Source organism: Mytilus galloprovincialis, chromosome 1 (assembly GCF_965363235.1).
Source record: "Mytilus galloprovincialis chromosome 1, xbMytGall1.hap1.1, whole genome shotgun sequence".
Lineage (NCBI taxonomy): Eukaryota > Metazoa > Mollusca > Bivalvia > Mytilida > Mytilidae > Mytilus > Mytilus galloprovincialis.
Genome location: NC_134838.1, coordinates 27,331,940 through 27,338,650, shown reverse-complemented (window position 1 = coordinate 27,338,650; position 6,711 = coordinate 27,331,940). Strand labels below are relative to the sequence as shown.

Genomic DNA, 6,711 nt, shown 5'->3' with positions numbered 1-6,711 from the left:
TGATTGATATAATCTTGCATCCAGTTCATGTTAAGTTATGGGCATAGAAAACTCTATAGTCCATACAGCATATTTGCAGGCCAATCTCAAAATATACCACTAGCAAGGCTTTCCCTTAAGGAATAGTATTCCCAATACTCAAAACAAATTCAACACTTTCATTAAATATTATTTCTTTTAAAATTACTTTAAAACACTTCTAAACATTTAAAGATGCATGTAAACAGTTCTTTATAAATCGTTCATAATTCAATAAATTCTCACGAATTTGACCACATACAGACTTTTAAAAGTTGAGTTAAGGCAATGAACTCATATCAAAATGAACATTGTCATTATTCTAATAACATCTTCAGCATGTGGAAAGCTTGTAAGCAAAGGGACTTAACCTCCAAGTGTAAACTATGCTGGCTTGTCTCTTTCTTTACTGTTGTTGAATCAAACACACTCTTTACTTCATAATCAGGAACATTGACAATTGTATTTCCACTCGATTCTTCACATGTCTACTGAAAATATATTAACCAATAACAAATTGTGTATTTGTACTAAAGACAGCATTAGTCACACTTTGAAAAGGAAAAATCCCTTTGCCTACAATCCACGTGGAAAACCACTAGGGAATCAGTGTCCCTCGAACTGTAGACAAAGAAATTTAATTAAAAAATTTAACCATACATTAAATTTAAGTATACATTTGTACTAGTATACAAAATCATTCAACATTATATTTATTTATTAATTTAGATAAAACGAAACAAAACAAAAATATTGCAACCATTATTTAATCTCCCATGACAAAAAGATTTTTGTGACATATTTCAACACATCAATGAAATTAATTACACATCCCATAGAAAACATCATGAAATTACGGAAAAATTATAAGCATTACTTTTAAATAGGTTCATTTGAACATAAAGCTGCTTCAATCACAGATTTTTTTTTTTTTTTTTTTTTTTTTTTTATTTGTACCGTGCCATATTGGCATCTTCTGCCTTTCTCAACGAAGACATACATAATTTAGTGTAGTATCAATATTTTCCCCATGCATTATTTTCCTATTTTCAGAAATCAAAACATTACTTCATTTGCAATTTGTTCTCACCATATTCTGATTAGAAAAAATCCTTTTCTTTTAAAAAGGTTGTTCAAACTCATTGACATGAATCATCGTGCAATGTCATATTACTTCTCCTTCATTCGTCACCCTGTCAAAGCTGTAGGTAACACCATCTGAAAACAAAAACATTCTATTCAATTCTATGTACAATCAAACAGACCGCTGAACGCGGACCTCGACGAAGACACCTTATAATTCAATACACATCACTCCGATAAAAAACATGAATATCAAGTGACATGTCACACTAAATTATTCCACTTTCTCAATAATTCTATTCTTTTCTAACAAAGTCTTTAAATAGCATTTCTATCAGTATGTACGATGTAAAAATAAATGGAAAGTCCACAACACAGTCAAAAGTAACAAAAGAAACTATTTACCCTATAAACAATTTATTATTCTCCTTTCAACTACAATTTTCCAAAATGGCCAGAGCCCCCATTTCCACATATATTTTATATAGCGATAGCACTTTGCCCTCCGTTTAACCGGCGCACGGCATTACAAATATCTGACCACCTGGGTTGATAATAACTACATAAGGTCTAAATCCCAAAACATCAGTTTGCCACCAAGGTCAAACATTACCATCTAGTTCTATCAAGAAGCCACCAAGGCGAATATAAATGACCCCCAAGGTCTTGACGCCCCCAAGGCTAGTATTTTTAATTCATTGTTGCCATCAAGGCAAATGTAAAAAATCATAAAAATGACCACCTAGATCTATTGCCACCAAGGCATATAAAAATGACCACCTAGGTCTATTGCCACCAAGGCATATGTAAATGACCACCTAGGTCTTTTGCCACCAAGGCATATATAAATGACCACCAAGGTCTTAAAGCCACCAAGGCTATATTGCCACCAAGGCAAATGTAAGTAAAAGTTAAAGAATATAGTTACTTTGCCGACAACACGTGGAGCACGACCTTCCCACAGCTTTGGATATAACCTTGGATATTGAAAGAATAAGGATGTATCACATGTACTTCCGCCAAAGATATCAACCAATGAGGTTACTTTACTATAGGTAATTTAGCTGATTTGTAAGGATAACATCTTCATGCCTTATATATCATGTACTGTAGTACGACGCTAGATTAAATCTGACGTGGAAAGGTTACACTCGGCCACCGAAACCTTCATTTTAATGAAGCCCAGGTGCTCATGTGGTCTTGCGGGACGGCTACAGTGCAGGCGATTTTGTGTCACGATATATCAGTAGCATGGATTCGAATCCCTGCGAGGGAAAAACAAAAAAATTGCGACAGCCGATTTACAGATCTAACATTGCTGGGTTGATGTTTAGACGAGTTGTATATACATAATGTACATTGCAATGTATCACCATCACTGCTGGTGATTCGATGGATAAATCTGTTGTAGAGTTGTCTCTTGCTCAGACGGATATATATAACTTGACGAAATTCAATTACGTCTTGGTGAAATCAAACGCATTGAATCATATAAGCTTCACGTCAAACAGATTAACAAAAAACGTGATGGTGTGCAAATTAACCACCCTTTAATCAGACCCTCTAAACAATAAAAGAAGCCTCGAAATCGTAGATTTCAAAGAAAATTTCGAGTTCCGACCAATCCCAACGACACGGTTGTCAATTTAATCAACAGTTTCTTTTTCTGAGGACAAACTAAAGTCTTGTTTATAATGTTTGCCCTACTCCCAGTAACATAGATAATATGAAACTGGGAGATGACCTTGATAACTTTGCCAGAACCCTCAGAATCAAAGAATATTTTGGTAACAAGGATAAAGAGGTGGATAATGAGGAAGACTCAGACACGTCTGACTCGGAGGAAGAAATCAGAATTCCGCATTTTAAAAAGAAGAGTTCCATGGATTCCAAAACCTAGTAAATCTGCTACACTGGAAGATATTATCAACTAAACCAACATGATCAAATCGGATGTTGTTCATCTAGCTAGCAAAAAGTATTCGTCATTTTATAACACCTTTTCGGATGAGAAGAAAGCCATACAATCGCTGAGAAACCGAGATGATATTGTGAAATAAACAGCAGACAAGGACAGTGCCGTTGTGATAATGGAAAAAGCTAACTACATCGCGGAGGCAGTGCGTCAGCTCTCTGATGAGAGATTTTATAAGAAGCTAGACTATGACCCTTCTTTCGAGTTTAGTTCCAAAATTATCATTGCGTTACAAACCATGTCAATGACGGTCACATAGATGAGGATACAATTGGTTATTTAAAACCATAGAATGCCAAGCCTTGTCGATTGTATCTTCTTCCCAAAATACAAAAGGTTAACAACCCTGGTAGACGCATTGTATCCGCAAACGGCCCTCCGACTGAGAAAATCTCGGAATTCGTCGATTTTCATTTAAGATCTCATGTAGAAAATCTTCCTTCCCACATTCAAGACACTACAGATTATCTTCGTAAAATGGAATCCATGAACCCTCTTCCTCCGGAAACTCTCCTTTTCACTTTAGATGTCACCTCATTGTATACCAACATACCTCATGTTGACGGCATACAATCTTGTAGGGAAATATGGGACTCGCGCAACATTTTGGAACCATCTACTGAATGTTTAGTCCAGCTGACTCTGGTCCTAAAATGCAACAATTTCACCTTTAATGGGGATCATTACCTTCAAATAAACTGGACAGCGATGGGGACGAAAATGGTACCGTCTTACGCCAATATTTTTATGGGCAAATTAGAAAAACAAATTATTGCAGCATATTTATTCACACCTCTGTCTTGGTTCCGTTTCATTGATGATGTTGACATGAAATGGATTGAATCCCAACAAAAACTGGAAGATTTCATCAGACATGCAAACAACGCCCATTAGTCAATTAAATTTACCTATGAAATTTCCAACTCTAAAATATCTTTCTTAGACACAACCATATCTATAAAGGACGGTGTCATATCAACAGACCTCTACTGTAAACCCACATATAAACATCAGTACCTTTCTCCCCAAAGCTGTCACCCCAAACACTGTACAAAAATATCCCGTACAGTCAAGCTCTCAGAGTAAAGTGGATTTGCTCCTCTGAGGAGGCTGTCACAAAACGGTTACAGGAACTTCGCGGATTTTTGACAAAACGAGGCTCTAAGAAATTGGACCTAGATAAGGGGTTTGCGCGCTAATAAAAACAGAAACAGCCGCAATGACCTCTTACAGTAGAAACGGAAGAGGCGCAGCAAAATAGTCCCGTTTGTTCTAACATACAATCCAACCTTTACTAACCTCTCACGTTTGATCCGTGCCAATAGACAACTTTCGAGTTAATCCATTCCGTATATTTTCGGCACTTAGTTTGTACCTAAGTCATGTGACACAGGGGCATGTTCATTTCCGGTAAAACGAAAATGTCCTTCAAACTTCAAAACGTAAACAATTTGAAAGGTTTTCTACAAAAGAGAGGCGTAACCTGTTACTTTTATAGAAAAGATCATCTGGTTAAACTTTGTGATCTTGCATTGTAACTTCAATTGCCTATATTGAACGAGGAGAACGACGTAGAACCTGACATCACTATTTCAAGTTTGACAAGGCGTACACTGGTTATCGGGGGAAAGGAGGTCATAGCTCCAGAGGTTTCGAGTGTTGTGTGGTCAGCTGATCTTAGATTTATTCCTAACATTGAAATTGGGGACATATTGGTATACATGCTGAATTATTGTGGTTGGTCCGGTGACAAACTAAAGAGTTACAAAAGGGACAATGGTTATCAACTATTTCAAGCCAACCATATTGATTCTGTCAAGATTAGTCCTCAATTTGATGGCAACTGTTATTATGTTGGTGGTACCTGTGTTCCAGAGACAAGGCAGAAAGAATCTCCATATGATGTATGGATTTTGGTTAGACCCTCTGGTGAAATTGTTTCTGGCGGTTGTTCTTGTGTTGCGTAAGTATCTCCTTGTTGCAGTGATTCTTCTTTCTAGTTTGTTTAGAATTTTATTGTTGTTCACATTGTTCAAGGTTCAATATATTTTCAACAAGGTTGCTTTGTGTTCAGTTGTTTTCATGAATCAGATTGCATACAGGCTACCAGGAATACTGTTGTTTTCCCCCTTCTCTTTGAATATACATGTATGGAAAGGTACAGGTATAATGTTTTATCAGTGATCTCAATAAATATCTTGTTCTTTTTCCTTTTACTATGTTGATTTAAAGCATATAAAATAGTTAAGTCATATCAACCAGTGATCATGTTGAATTGATTGACTGCTTCTACATGTACATGTACATTTCTGATTACATGTACAAAATGTAGTTCATGTTACACATTCTGTAGCTGATTCATCTTACAAAGTTTTAAATTGAAAGTGTCTCTTGATAGCTTTTTTTTTAGCTAGAAGACCATGAAGACAGTTATTTTACTCATTTCTTAACAAGACAATTAAAATTTAATCAACCTGGAGAAAGTGGCAATCTGAATCGTTAGTTTCTGTGGCAAATGATAGAAACATTGAAGTGCACTTTATTTTTAAAACAGTCATTTCTGTGTTTCTCTCACTAGCTTCATTATTTCAACAATGTGAATGATTTCTGTATTTTCTAATGCCAGACATGATGCGGATATGTTGAAGTTTGAGAACCAGATGTAGCAGAATGTGGTAAAATTTATTTTAAGTTGAGTGAACAAAAAAGTAAATATGTATTTTATACTAATTTAAATGATATACATTCATCCTATTCTTTTATTTGTTTTCAATGTAAGAATAATATGAGAACTGAAGTTGTTGTCTAGTAAATTTTATTGGACACTAAGACACTAAGATACAACAGACATGAAAGTACTAAACATGTCATCATGGTCATTCAAATGCACAGAAAAGAAATGACACATTACTACTGATATACTCCTAGCTTGCAATTATAGAAATATTAATATAAATATTGTTAAAAATGAAAATCACATGTACTTCATAGTATTCATTGCATACATGGTTCCATTATACATGCAGGTTTTTTTTTTTTATGGTAGCAGTATTCAGAATTAAAACATGTAAAAATTTATTCCAATTCTATCACTGAATTCTATGATAACTACTCTTTGCAACTCCTGGCTGATGAAAAATTGGGCATACACAAATGATATAAAATTATACATGTCAATCAGTGCCAATAGTAACACTTTTCTTGAGTCTATAAAAAAGAAGATGTGGTATGATTGCCAATGAGACAACTATCCACAAAAGACCAAAATGACACAAACATTAACAACTATAGGTCACCGTACAGCCTTCAACAATGAGCAAAGCACATACCGCATAGTCAACTATAAAAGGCCCCGATATGATAGTCATTATGTTGTTATAAAATTTTATTATTTATATATAAGATCTATTACCTTCTTTCACAGAAGTTTATCTAATCGTGCTAATTAAACTAGTCTTGTCTGGTAGAATTCAATGAAAGGGGTTTGCAAAATGCACTTTAAATTTCAGAGGTAATGGGGCATGCAAGCATTGTATTGCTTTGCTGTTTTCCATTGAGAGTTTTAGTGAAAGACACAGAGACAGGTTCACACAAGCATGTACAGATGTGGTATGCACATGGGATAAACCTAAGAA

The 6,711-nt window shown here is 35.2% G+C and overlaps 1 long non-coding RNA gene across 1 annotated transcript; it reads right to left on the bottom strand.

Annotated features, from left to right (window-relative positions):
- Window positions 1-253: 253 nt before the first annotated feature.
- LOC143073270 (uncharacterized) lies at window positions 254-2,068 on the bottom strand. The gene is made up of 3 exons (XR_012977472.1): window positions 2,030-2,068; window positions 1,109-1,236; window positions 254-509 (listed from the first exon to the last, which is right to left on the bottom strand). It is a non-coding gene; the product is annotated as an uncharacterized LOC143073270 (long non-coding RNA).
- Between the last annotated feature and the right edge of the window lie 4,643 nt (window positions 2,069-6,711).